The sequence below is a fragment of the Lissotriton helveticus genome, chromosome 10, assembly GCF_964261635.1.
Source record: "Lissotriton helveticus chromosome 10, aLisHel1.1, whole genome shotgun sequence".
Taxonomy (NCBI): Eukaryota; Metazoa; Chordata; class Amphibia; order Caudata; family Salamandridae; genus Lissotriton; species Lissotriton helveticus.
The window spans coordinates 369,180,224-369,195,675 of NC_136071.1; positions in this window are offsets into that span (position 1 = coordinate 369,180,224).

The following is a 15,452-nucleotide window of genomic DNA, read 5'->3' on the forward strand; positions in this document are numbered from 1 at the left end:
TGGGATCTCGGTACTAGTGATGGGATCTCTGCACATGTGGTGGGATCTCTGCACTCATGGTGGGATCTCTGCACTCATGATGGGATCTCTCTACTTGTGATGTGATCTCTGCACTCATGGTGGGATTTCTGCACTTGTGATGGGATCCCTGCACTCATGGTTTGATCTCTGCACTTGTGATGGGATCTCTGTACTTCTGGTGGGATCTCTGCACTCATGGTGGGATCTCTACACTTGTGATGGAATCTTGCACTCATGGTGGGATCTCTGCACCTGTGGTGGGATCTCTGCACTCATAGTGGGATCTCTGCCCTTGTGGTGGGATCTCTGCACTTGTGATGGGATCTCTGAACTCATGGTAGGATCTCTATACTCATGGTGGGATCTCTGCACTTGTGATGGGATCTCTGCACTCATGGTGGGATCTCTGCACTTATGGTAGGATCTCTGTTCTCATAGTGGGATCTCTCTACTTATGGTGGGATCTCTGCACTTGTGATCTCTGCTCTTATGGAGGGATCTCTGCACTTGTGATAGGATCTCTGCACTTGTGGTGGGATCTCCGCACTTGTGGTGGGACCTCTGCACTCATGGTGGGATCTCTGCACTCGTGATGGGATCTCTGCACTTGTGGTAGGATGTTTGCACTTATGGTGGGATCTCTGTACTCATGGTGGGATCTCTGAACTCATAGTGGGATCTCTGCACTTGTGATGGGATCTCTGCACTTTTGATTGGATATCTGAACTTATGGTGGGATCTCTGCACTTGTGGTGGGATCTCTGCACTTTTGGGTGGGATATCTGCATTCATGGTGGGATCTCTGCACATGTGGTGAGATCTCTGCACTTATGGTGGGATCTTTGTACTTGTGGTGGGATCTCTGCACTTGTGATAGGATCTCTGCATTCATGGTGGGATCTCTGCATGTGTGGTGGGATCTCTGTACTTGTGATGGGATCTTTGCTCATGTGGTGGGATCCCTGCACTTATGGTGGGATCTCTGCACTCATGGTGGGATCTCTCTACTTGTGATGTGATCTCTGCACTCATGGTGGGATCCCTGCACTTATGGTGGGATCTCTGCACTCATGGTGGGATCTCTCTACTTGTGATATGATCTCTGCACTCATGGTGGGATCTCTGCACTTGTGGTGGGATCTCTGCACTCATAGTGGGATCTCTGCCCTTGTGGTGGGATCTCTGCACTTGTGATGGGATCTCTGCATTCGTGGTAGGATCTCTATACTCATGGTGGGATCTCTGCACTTGTGATGGGATCTCTGCACTCATGGTGGGATCTCTGCACTTATGGTAGGATCTCTGTACTCATAGTGGGATCTCTCTACTTATGGTGGGATCTCTGCACTTGTGATCTCTGCTCTTATGGAGGGATCTCTGCACTTGTGATAGGATCTCTGCACTTGTGGTGGGATCTCCGCACTTGTGGTGGGACCTCTGCACTCATAGTGGGATCTCTGCACTCGTGATGGGATCTCTGCACTTGTGGTAGGATCTTTGCACTTATGGTGGGATCTCTGTACTCATGGTGGGATCTCTGAACTCATAGTGGGATCTCTGCACTTGTGATGGGATCTCTGCACTTTTGATTGGATATCTGAACTTATGGTGGGATCTCTGCACTTGTGGTGGGATCTCTGCACTTTTGGGTGGGATATCTGCATCCATGGTGGGATCTCTGCACATGTGGTGAGATCTCTGCACTTATGGTGGGATCTTTGTACTTGTGGTGGGATCTCTGCACTTGTGATAGGATCTCTGCATTCATGGTGGGATCTCTGCATGTGTGGTGGGATCTCTGTACTTGTGATGGGATCTTTGCTCATGTGGTGGGATCCCTGCACTTATGGTGGGATCTCTGCACTCATGGTGGGATCTCTCTACTTGTGATGTGATCTCTGCACTCATGGTGGGATCTCTGCACTCATGGTGGGATCTCTACACTTGTGATGGAATCTTGCACTCATGATGGGATCTCTGCACTTGTGGTGGGATCTCTGCACTCATAGTGGGATCTCTGCCCTTGTGGTGGGATCTCTGCACTTGTGATGGGATCTCTGCACTCATGATGGGATCTCTGCACTCATGGTGGGATCTGTGTACTCATAGTGGAATCTATTAACTTGTGATGGGATCTCTGCACTTGTGGTGGGATCTCTGCACTTATGGTGGGTTTTCTGCACTTATTGTGGGATCTCTGCACTTGAGATGGGATCTCTGTACTCATGGTGGGATCTCTGCACTTGTAGTGGGATCTCTGCACTCATAGTGAAATCTCTCTACTTTTGATGGGATCTCTGCACTTATGATGGGATCTCTGTACTTATGATGGGATCTCTTCACTTGTGGTGGGATCTCTGCACTTGTGGTGCAATCTCTGCACATGTGGTGGGATCTCTATACTCATGGTGGGATCTCTGCACTTGTGATGATGGGATCTCTGCACTTATGCTGGGATCTTTGCGCTTGTGGTGGGATCTCTGCACTTACGGTGGGATATTTGCACTTGTGGTGGGATCTCTGCACTTGTGATAGGATCTCTGCATTCATGGTGGGATCTCTGCATGTGTGGTGAGATCTCTGCACTGATGCTGGGATCTTTGCACTTGTGGTGGGATCTCTTCACTTGTGATAGGATCTCTGCATTGATGGTGGGATCTCTGCACGTGTGGTGGGATTTCTTCACTTGTGGTGGGATCTCTGTACTTGTGGTGGGATCTCTGCACTTGTGTTGGGATCTCTATACTCATGGTGGGATCTCTGCACTTGTGATGGGATCTCTGCACTTATGGTGGGATCTCTGCACTTATGGTAGGATCTCTATACTCAAAGTGGGATCTCTCTACTTATGGTGGGATCTCTGCACTTGTGATCTCTGCTCTTATGGAGGGATCTCTGCACTTGTGATAGGATCTCTGCACTTGTGGTGGGATCTCTGCACTTATGATGGGATCTCTTCACTTGTGGTGGGATCTCTGCACTTGTGGTGCGATCTCTGCACATCTGGTGGGATCTCTATACTCATGGTGGGATCTCTGCACTTGTGATGATGGGCTCTCTGCACTTATGATGGGATCTTTGCACTTGTGATGGGATCTCTGCACTAACAGTGGGATATTTGCACTTGTGGTGGGATCTCTGCACTTGTGATAGGATCTATGCATTCATGGTGGGATCTCTGCACGTGTGGTGACATCTCTGCACTTATGGTGGGATCTTTGCACTTATGGTGGGATCCTGCACTTGTGATAGGATCACTGCACTTATGGTGGGATCTCTGCACTTATGATGGGATATCTTCACTTGTGGTGGGATCTCTGTACTTGTGGTGGGATCTCTGCACTTGTGGTGGGATCTCTATACTCATGGTGGGATCTCTGCACTTGTGATGGGATCTCTGCACTCATGGTGGGATCTCTGCACTTATGGTAGGATCTCTGTACTCATAGTGGGATCTCTCTACTTATGGTGGGATCTCTGCACTTGTGATCTTTGCTCTTATGGAGGGATCTCTGCACTTGTGATAGGATCTCTGCACTTGTGGTGGGATCTCCGCACTTGTGGTGGGACCTCTGCACTCATAGTGGGATCTCTGCACTCGTGATGGGATCTCTGCACTTGTGGTAGGATCTTTGCACTTATGGTGGGATCTCTGTACTCATGGTGGGATCTCTGAACTCATAGTGGGATCTCTGCACTTGTGATGGGATCTCTGCACTTTTGATTGGATATCTGAACTTATGGTGGGATCTCTGCACTTGTGGTGGGATCTCTGCACTTTTGGGTGGGATATCTGCATCCATGGTGGGATCTCTGCACATGTGGTGAGATCTCTGCACTTATGGTGGGATCTTTGTACTTGTGGTGGGATCTCTGCACTTGTGATAGGATCTCTGCATTCATGGTGGGATCTCTGCATGTGTGGTGGGATCTCTGTACTTGTGATGGGATCTTTGCTCATGTGGTGGGATCCCTGCACTTATGGTGGGATCTCTGCACTCATGGTGGGATCTCTCTACTTGTGATGTGATCTCTGCACTCATGGTGGGATCTCTGCACTCATGGTGGGATCTCTACACTTGTGATGGAATCTTGCACTCATGATGGGATCTCTGCACTTGTGGTGGGATCTCTGCACTCATAGTGGGATCTCTGCCCTTGTGGTGGGATCTCTGCACTTGTGATGGGATCTCTGCACTCATGATGGGATCTCTGCACTCATGGTGGGATCTGTGTACTCATAGTGGAATCTATTAACTTGTGATGGGATCTCTGCACTTGTGGTGGGATCTCTGCACTTATGGTGGGTTTTCTGCACTTATTGTGGGATCTCTGCACTTGAGATGGGATCTCTGTACTCATGGTGGGATCTCTGCACTTGTAGTGGGATCTCTGCACTCATAGTGAAATCTCTCTACTTTTGATGGGATCTCTGCACTTATGATGGGATCTCTGTACTTATGATGGGATCTCTTCACTTGTGGTGGGATCTCTGCACTTGTGGTGCAATCTCTGCACATGTGGTGGGATCTCTATACTCATGGTGGGATCTCTGCACTTGTGATGATGGGATCTCTGCACTTATGCTGGGATCTTTGCGCTTGTGGTGGGATCTCTGCACTTACGGTGGGATATTTGCACTTGTGGTGGGATCTCTGCACTTGTGATAGGATCTCTGCATTCATGGTGGGATCTCTGCATGTGTGGTGAGATCTCTGCACTGATGCTGGGATCTTTGCACTTGTGGTGGGATCTCTTCACTTGTGATAGGATCTCTGCATTGATGGTGGGATCTCTGCACGTGTGGTGGGATTTCTTCACTTGTGGTGGGATCTCTGTACTTGTGGTGGGATCTCTGCACTTGTGTTGGGATCTCTATACTCATGGTGGGATCTCTGCACTTGTGATGGGATCTCTGCACTTATGGTGGGATCTCTGCACTTATGGTAGGATCTCTATACTCAAAGTGGGATCTCTCTACTTATGGTGGGATCTCTGCACTTGTGATCTCTGCTCTTATGGAGGGATCTCTGCACTTGTGATAGGATCTCTGCACTTGTGGTGGGATCTCTGCACTTATGATGGGATCTCTTCACTTGTGGTGGGATCTCTGCACTTGTGGTGCGATCTCTGCACATCTGGTGGGATCTCTATACTCATGGTGGGATCTCTGCACTTGTGATGATGGGCTCTCTGCACTTATGATGGGATCTTTGCACTTGTGATGGGATCTCTGCACTAACAGTGGGATATTTGCACTTGTGGTGGGATCTCTGCACTTGTGATAGGATCTCTGCATTCATGGTGGGATCTCTGCACGTGTGGTGACATCTCTGCACTTATGGTGGGATCTTTGCACTTATGGTGGGATCCTGCACTTGTGATAGGATCACTGCACTTATGGTGGGATCTCTGCACTTATGATGGGATATCTTCACTTGTGGTGGGATCTCTGTACTTGTGGTGGGATCTCTGCACTTGTGGTGGGATCTCTATACTCATGGTGGGATCTCTGCACTTGTGATGGGATCTCTGCACTCATGGTGGGATCTCTGCACTTATGGTAGGATCTCTGTACTCATAGTGGGATCTCTCTACTTATGGTGGGATCTCTGCACTTGTGATCTTTGCTCTTATGGAGGGATCTCTGCACTTGTGATAGGATCTCTGAACTTGTGGTGGGATCTCTGCACTCATGGTGGGATCTCTGCACTAGTGATGGGATCTCTGCACTTGTGGTAGGATCTCTGCATGTATGGTGGGATCTCTGCACTCATGGTGGGATCTTTGTAGTTCTGATGGTGTAGCTGCGCTCATGGTTGGATCTCTGCCCTCATAGTGGGATCTCTCTACTTGTGATGGGATTTCTGCATTTGTGGTGGGATCTCTGCACTTGTGATGGGATCTCTGTACTTGTGGTGGGATCTTTGCACTCATGGTGGGAGCTCTGCACTCATGGTGGGGTCGCTGCACTTGTGATGGGATCTCTGCACTCATAGTGGGATCTCTCTACTTATGATCGGATTTCTGCACTTGTGGTGGGATCTCTGCACTCATAGTGGGATCTCTCTACTTGTGATGGGGTCTCTGCACTCATGATGGGATCTCTGTACTTGTGGTGGGATCTCTGCACGTGTGTTGGGATCTCTATACTCATGGTGGGATCTCTGCACTTGTGATTGGATCTCTGCACTCATGGTGGGATCTCTGCACTTATGGTAGGATCTCTATACTCAAAGTGGGATCTCTCTACTTATGGTGGGATCTCTGCACTTGTGATCTCTGCTCTTATGGAGGGATCTCTGCACTTGTGATAGGATCTCTGCACTTGTGGTGGGATCTCCACACTTGTGGTGGGATCTCTGCACTCATGGTGGGATCTCTGCACTCGTGATGGGATCTCTGCACTTGTGGTAGGATCTTTGCACTAATGGTGGGATCTCTGCACTCATGGTGGGATCTTTGTACTTGTGATGGTGTATCTGTGCTCATGGTGGGATCTCTGCCCTCATAGTGGGATCTCTCTACTTGTGATGGGATCTCTGCATTTGTGGTGGGATTTCTGCACTTGTGATGGGTTCTGCACTCATGGTGGGATCTCTGCACTTGTGATGGGATCTCTGCACTTATGGTGGGATCTCTGCACTTGTGATGGGATCTCTGCTCTCATGATGGGATCCCTGCCCGTGTGATAGGATCTCTGCATTCATGGTGGAATCTCTGCACTTGTGATGGGATCTCTGCACTTGTGAAGGGATCTCTGCACTTGTGGTGGGATCTCTGCATTCATGATGTGATCTCTGCACTTGTGGTGGGATCTCTGTACTTGTGATGGGATGTTTGCACTCATGGTGGGATCTCTGCACTTGTGATGGGATCTCTGTACTCATGGTGGGATCTCTGCATTCAAAGTGAGATCTCCCAACTTGTGATGGGATCTCTGCACTTGTGGTGGGATCTCTGCACTCATAGTGGGATGTCTGTACTTGTGATGGGATCTCTGCACTCATAGTGGGATCTCTGCACTTGTGATGGGATCTTTGCACTCATGGTGGGATCTCTGCACTTGTGGTGGGATCTCTGCACTCATAGTGGGATTTCTCCACTTGTGATGGGATCTCTGCGCTCATGGTGGGATCTCTGCACTTGTGATGGGATCTCTGCACTTGTGTTGGGATCTTTGCATTCATGGTGGGATCTTTGCACCTGTGGTGGGATCTCTGCACTTGTGGTGGGATCTCTGCACTTGTGATAGGATCTCTGCATTCATGGTGGGATCTCTGCACTCATGGTGGGATCTCTGCACTTGTGATGGGATCTCAGTACTTGTGGTGGGATCTTTGCACTCATGGTGGGAGCTCTGCACTCATGGTGGGGTCGCTGCACTTGTGATGGGATCTCTGCACTCATAGTGGGATCTCTCTACTTATGATAGGATTTCTGCACTTGTGGTGGGATCTCTGCACTCATAGTGGGATCTCTCTACTTGTGATGGGGTCTCTGCACTCATGATGGGATCTCTGCACTTGTGATGGGATCTCTGCACTCATGGTGGGATCTCTCTACTTGTGATGTGATCTCTGCACTCATGGTGGGATTTCTGCACTTGTGATGGGATCCCTGCACTCATAGTGGGATCTCTCTACTTGTGATGGGATCTCTGCATTTGTGGTGGGATCTCTGCACTTGTGATGGGTTCTGCACTCATGGTGGGAACTCTGCACTTGTGATGGGATCTTTGCACTTATGGTGGGATCTCTGCACTTGTGATGGGATCTCTGCTCTCATGATGGGATCCCTGCCCGTGTGATAGGATCTCTGTATTCATGGTGGAATCTCTGCACTCATGGGATCTCTGCACTTGTGAAGGGATCTCTGCACTTGTGGTGGGATCTCTGCATTCATAATGTGATCTCTGCACTTGTGGTGGGATCTCTGTACTTGTGATGGGATCTTTGCACTCATGGTGGGATCTCTGCACTTGTGATGGGATCTCTGTACTCATGGTGGGATCTCTGCATTCAAAGTGAGATCTCCCAACTTGTGATGGGATCTCTGCACTTGTGGTGGGATCTCTGCACTCATAGTGGGATTTCTCCACTTGTGATGGGATCTCTGCACTCATGGTGGGATCTCTGCACTTGTGATGGGATCTCTGCACTTGTGTTGGGATCTTTGCATTCATGGTGGGATCTTTGCACCTGTGGAGGGATCTTTGCACTTGTGATGGGATCTCTGCACTTGTGATAGGATCTCTGCATTCATGGTGGGATCTCTGCACTCATGGTGGGATCTCTGCACTTGTGATGGGATCTCTGTACTTGTGGTGGGATCTTTGCACTCATGGTGGGAGCTCTGCACTCATGGTGGGGTCGCTGCACTTGTGATGGGATCTCTGCACTCATAGTGGGATCTCTCTACTTATGATAGGATTTCTGCACTTGTGGTGGGATCTCTGCACTCATAGTGGGATCTCTCTACTTGTGATGGGGTCTCTGCACTCATGATGGGATCTTTGCACTTGTGATGGGATCTCTGCACTCATGGTGGGATCTCTCTACTTGTGATGTGATCTCTGCACTCATGGTGGGATTTCTGCACTTGTGATGGGATCCCTGCACTCATGGTGGGATCTCTGCACTTGTGATGGGAATCTCTGCACTCATGGTGGGATTTCTGCACTCGTGATGGGATCTCTGCACTTGTGGTAGGATCTCTGCACTTATGGTGGGATCTCTGCACTCATGGTTGGATCTTTGTACTTGTGATGGTATATCTGCGCTCATGGTGGGATCTCTGCCCTCATAGTGGGATCTCTCTACTTGTGATGGGATCTCTGCATTTGTGTTGGGATCTCTGAACTTGTGATGGGTTCTGCACTCATGGTGGGATCTCTGCACTTGTGATGGGATCTCTGCACTTATGGTGGGATCTCTGCACTTGTGATGGGATCTCTGCTCTCATGATGGTATCCCAGCCCTTGTGATAGGATCTCTGCATTCATGGTGGAATCTCTGCACTCATGGGATCTCTGCACTTGTGAAGGGATCTCTGCACTTGTGGTGGGATCTCTGCATTCATGATGTGATCTCTGCACTTGTGGTGGGATCTCTGTACTTGTGATGGGATCTTTGCACTCATGGTGAGATCTCTGCACTAGTGATGGGATCTCTGTACTCATGGTGGGATCTCTGCATTCAAAGTGAGATCTCCCAACTTGTGATGGGATCTCGGCACTTGTGGTGGGATCTCTGCACTCATAGTGGGATCTCTCTACTTGTGATGGGATCTCTGCACTCATGGTGGGATCTCTGTACTTGTGATGGGATCTCTGCACTCATAGTGGGATCTCTGTTCTTGTGATGGGATCTTTGCACTCATGGTGGGCTCTCTGCACTTGTGGTGAGATCTCTGCACTCATAGTGGGATGTCTCCACTTGTGATGGGATCTCTGCACTCATGGTGGGATCTCTGCACTTGTGATGGGATCTCTGCACTTGTGTTGGGATCTTTGCATTCATGGTGGGATCTTTGCACCTGTGGTGGGATCTCTGTACTTGTGGTGGGATCTCTGCACTTGTGGTGGGATTTCTGCACTTGTGATAGGATCTCTGCATTCATGGTGGGATCTCTGCACTCATGGTGGGATCTCTGCACTTGTGATGGGATCTCTGTACTTGTGGTGGGATCTTTGCACTCATGGTGGGAGCTCTGCACTCATGGTGGGGTCGCTGCACTTGTGATGGGATCTCTGCACTCATAGTGGGATCTCTCTACTTATGATGGGATGTCTGCACTTGTGGTGGGATCTCTGCACTCATAGCGGGATCTCTCTACTTGTGATGGGGTCTCTGCACTCATGGTGGGATCTCTGCATTTGTGGTGGGATCTCTGCACTCACAGTGGGATCTCTCTACTTGTGATGGGATCTCTGCACTCATGGTAGGATCTCTGCTTTTGTGATGGGATCTCTTCACTCATGGTGGGTTCTTTGCACTTGTAGTGGGATCTCTGCACTCATAGTGGGATCTCTCTACTTGTGATGGGATCTCTATACTCATAGTGGGATCTCTGCACTTGTGATGGGATCTCTGCACTCATGGTAGGATCTCTGCATTTGTGATGGGATCACTGCACTTATGGTGGGATCTTTGCACTTGTGGTAGGATCTCTGCATTTGTGATAGAATCTCTGCATTCATGGTGGGATCTCTGCACTTGTGGGATCTCTGCTCTCATGAAGGGATCCTTGTCCTTGTGGTAGGATCACTGTACTCATGGTGGGATCTCTCTACTTGTGATGGGATCTCTACACTCATGGTGGGATCTCTGCGCATGTGATGGGATCTCTGCACTCATGGTGGGATCTCTGCACTTGAGGTGGGATCTCTGCACTCATAGTGGGATCTATCTACTTGTGATGGGATCTCTGCTTTCATGGTGGGATCTCTACACTTGTGATGAGATCTCTACACTCATGGTGGGATCTCTGCACTTGTGATAGGCTATTTGCACTTGTGGTGGGATCTCTGCATACATGGTGGATCTTTGTACTTGTGGTGGGATCTCTGCACTTGTGGTGAGATCTCTGCACTTGTGATAGGATCTCTGCATTCATGGTGGAATCTCTGCACTCATGGGATCTCTGCACCTGTGAAGGGATCCTGACTTGACTTGACTTGTGAAGGGATCTCTGCACTTGCGGTGGGATCTCTGCATTCATGGTGTGATCTCCACACTTGTGGTAGGATCTCTGTACTTGTGGTGGGATCTCTCTACTTGTGATGGGATCTTTACTATCATGGTTGGATCTCTGCACTTGTGATGGGATCTCTGCACTCATAGTGGGATCTCTGCATTCATAGTGAGATCTCCCAACTTGTGATGGGATCTCTGCACTTGTGGTGGGATCTCTGCACTCATAGTGAGATCTCTCTATTGTGATGCAATCTCTGCACTCATGGTGGGATCTCTGTGCTTGTGATGGGATCTCTGCACTCATAGTGGGATATCTGCACTTGTGATGGGATCTTTGCACTCATGGTGGGATCTCTGCACTTGTGGTGGTATCTCTGCACTCATACTGGGATGTCTCTACTTGTGATGGCTACTCTGCACTCATGGTGGGATCTCTGCACTTGTGATGGGATCGCTGTAATCATGGTGGGATCTCTGCACTTGTGATGGGATCTCTGCACTTGTGGTGGGATCTCTGTACTTGTGATGGGATCTCTGCACTTGTAATCGGATCTCTGCATTCATGGTGGGATCTTTGCACTTGTGGTGGGATCTCTGCACTCATGGTGGGATCTCTGCACTTGTGGAGGGATCTCTGCATTCATGGTGAAATCTCTCTACTTGTGATGGCATCTCTGCACTTGTGGTGGGATCTCTGCACTTGTGATGGGATCTTTGCACTCATGGTGGGATCTGTGCATTCATGGTGGGATCTCTTTACTTGTGGTGGGATCTCTCTACTTGTGATGGGATCTTTACTATCATGGTGGGATCTCTGCACTTGTGATGGGATCTCTGCACTCATAGTGGGATCTCTGCATTCGTAGTGAGATCTCCCAACTTGTGATGGGATCTCTGCACTTGTGGTGGGATCTCAGCACTCATAGTGAGATCTCTCTACTGTGATGCAAACTCTGCACTCATGGTGGGATCTCTGTGCTTGTGATGGGATCTCTGCACTCATAGTGGGATCTCTGCACTTGTGATGGGATATTTGCACTCATGGTGGGATCTCTGCACTTGTGGTGGTATCTCTGCACACATAGTGGGATGTCTCTACTTGTGATGGGTTTTCTGCACTCATGGTGGGATCTCTGCACTTGTGATGGGATCGCTGTAATCATGGTGGTATCTCTGCACTTGTGATGGGATCTCTGCACTTGTGGTGGGATCTCTGTACTTGTGATGGGATCTCTGCACTTATAATAGGATCTCTGCATTCATGGTGGGATCTTTGCACTTGTGGTGGGATCTCTGCACTCATGGTGGAATCTCTGCACTTGTGGAGGGATCTCTGCATTCATAGTGAGATCTCTCTACTTGTGATGGCATCTCTGCACTTGTGGTGGGATCTCTGCACTTGTGATGGGATCTTTGCACTCATGGTGGGATCTGTGCATTCATGGTGGGATCTCTGTAATTGTGGTGGTATCTCTGCACTCATAGTGGGATCGCTCTACTTGTGATGGGATCTCTGCACTTGTGATGGGATCTCTGCACTTGTGATGGGATCTCTGCATTCATGGTTGTATCTCTGCACTTGTGATGGGATCTCTGCACTCATGGTGGAATCTCTCTACTTGTGATGTGATCTCTGCACTCATGGTAGGATTGCTGCACTTGTGATGGGATCCCTGCACTCATGGTGGGATCTCTGCACTTGTGATGGGATCTCTGTACTTCTGATGGGATCTCTGCACTCATGGTGGTATCTCTACACTTGTGATGGAATCTTGCACTCACGGTGGGATCTCTGCACTTGTGGTGGGATTTCTGCACTCATAGTGAGATCTCTGCCCTTGTGGTGGGATCTCTGCACTTGTGATGGGATCTCTGCACTCATGGTGGGATCTGTGTACTCATAGTGGAATCTCTTTACTTGTGATGGGATCTCTGCACTTGTGGTGGGAACTCTGCACTTATGGTGGGATTTCTACACTTATTGTGGGATCTCTGCACTTGAGATGGGATCTCTATACTCATGGTGGGATCTCTGCACTTGTGGTGGGATCTCTGCACTCATAGTGGGATCTCTCTACTTTTGATGGGATCTCTGCACTTATGGTGGGATCTCTGCACTTATGAGGGGATCCTTGTCCTTGTGGTAGGATCACTGTACTCATGGTGGGATCTCTCTACTTGTGATGGGATCTCTACACTCATGGTGGGATCTCTGCGCATGTGATGGGATCTCTGCACTCATAGTGGGATCTTTACACTTGTGATAGGATCTCTGCAGTCATGGCAGGATAACTGCACTTGTGGTGGGATCTCTGCACTCATGGTGGGATCTCTGCACTTGAGATGGGATCTCTGTACTCATGGTGGGATCTCTGCACTTGTAGTGGGATCTCTGCACTCATAGTGAAATCTCTCTACTTTTGATGGGATCTCTGCACTTATGATGGGATCTCTGTAGTTATGATGGGATCTCTTCACTTGTGGTGGGATCTCTGCACTTGTGGTGCAATCTCTGCACATGTGGTGGGATCTCTATACTCATGGTGGGATCTCTGCACTTGTGATGATGGGATCTCTGCACTTATGCTGGGATCTTTGCGCTTGTGGTGGGATCTCTGCACTTACGGTGGGATATTTGCACTTGTGGTGGGATCTCTGCACTTGTGGTGGGATCTCTGTACTTGTGATGGGATCTCTGCACTTATAATAGGATCTCTGCATTCATGGTGGGATCTTTGCACTTGTGGTGGGATCTCTGCACTCATGGTGGAATCTCTGCACTTGTGGAGGGATCTCTGCATTCATAGTGAGATCTCTCTACTTGTGATGGCATCTCTGCACTTGTGGTGGGATCTCTGCACTTGTGATGGGATCTTTGCACTCATGGTGGGATCTGTGCATTCATGGTGGGATCTCTGTAATTGTGGTGGTATCTCTGCACTCATAGTGGGATCGCTCTACTTGTGATGGGATCTCTGCACTTGTGATGGGATCTCTGCACTTGTGATGGGATCTCTGCATTCATGGTTGTATCTCTGCACTTGTGATGGGATCTCTGCACTCATGGTGGAATCTCTCTACTTGTGATGTGATCTCTGCACTCATGGTAGGATTGCTGCACTTGTGATGGGATCCCTGCACTCATGGTGGGATCTCTGCACTTGTGATGGGATCTCTGTACTTCTGATGGGATCTCTGCACTCATGGTGGTATCTCTACACTTGTGATGGAATCTTGCACTCACGGTGGGATCTCTGCACTTGTGGTGGGATTTCTGCACTCATAGTGAGATCTCTGCCCTTGTGGTGGGATCTCTGCACTTGTGATGGGATCTCTGCACTCATGGTGGGATCTGTGTACTCATAGTGGAATCTCTTTACTTGTGATACGATCTCTGCACTTGTGGTGGGATCTCTGCACTTATGGTGGGTTTCTACACTTATTGTGGGATCTCTGCACTTGAGATGGGATCTCTATACTCATGGTGGGATCTCTGCACTTGTGGTGGGATCTCTGCACTCATAGTGGGATCTCTCTACTTTTGATGGGATCTCTGCACTTATGGTGGGATCTCTGCACTTATGAGGGGATCCTTGTCCTTGTGGTAGGATCACTGTACTCATGGTGGGATCTCTCTACTTGTGATGGGATCTCTACACTCATGGTGGGATCTCTGCGCATGTGATGGGATCTCTGCACTCATAGTGGGATCTTTACACTTGTGATAGGATCTCTGCAGTCATGGCAGGATAACTGCACTTGTGGTGGGATCTCTGCACTCATGGTGGGATCTCTGCACTTGAGATGGGATCTCTGTACTCATGGTGGGATCTCTGCACTTGTAGTGGGATCTCTGCACTCATAGTGAAATCTCTCTACTTTTGATGGGATCTCTGCACTTATGATGGGATCTCTGTAGTTATGATGGGATCTCTTCACTTGTGGTGGGATCTCTGCACTTGTGGTGCAATCTCTGCACATGTGGTGGGATCTCTATACTCATGGTGGGATCTCTGCACTTGTGATGATGGGATCTCTGCACTTATGCTGGGATCTTTGCGCTTGTGGTGGGATCTCTGCACTTACGGTGGGATATTTGCACTTGTGGTGGGATCTCTGCACTTGTGATAGGATCTCTGCATTCATGGTGGGATCTCTGCATGTGTGGTGAGATCTCTGCACTGATGCTGGGATCTTTGCACTTGTGGTGGGATCTCTTCACTTGTGATAGGATCTCTGCATTGATGGTGGGATCTCTGCACGTGTGGTGGGATTTCTTCACTTGTGGTGGGATCTCTGTACTTGTGATGGGATCTCTGCACTTGTGTTGGGATCTCTATACTCATGGTGGGATCTCTGCACTTGTGATGGGATCTCTGCACTTATGGTGGGATCTCTGCACTTATGGTAGGATCTCTATACTCAAAGTGGGATCTCTCTACTTATGGTGGGATCTCTGCACTTGTGATCTCCGCTCTTATGGAGGGATCTCTGCACTTGTGATAGGATCTCTGCACTTGTGGTGGGATCTCTGCACTTATGATGGGATCTCTTCACTTGTGGTGGGATCTCTGCACTTGTGGTGCGATCTCTGCACATCTGGTGGGATCTCTATACTCATGGTGGGATCTCTGCACTTGTGATGATGGGCTCTCTGCACTTATGATGGGATCTTTGCACTTGTGATGGGATCTCTGCACTTACAGTGGGATATTTGCACTTGTGGTGGGATCT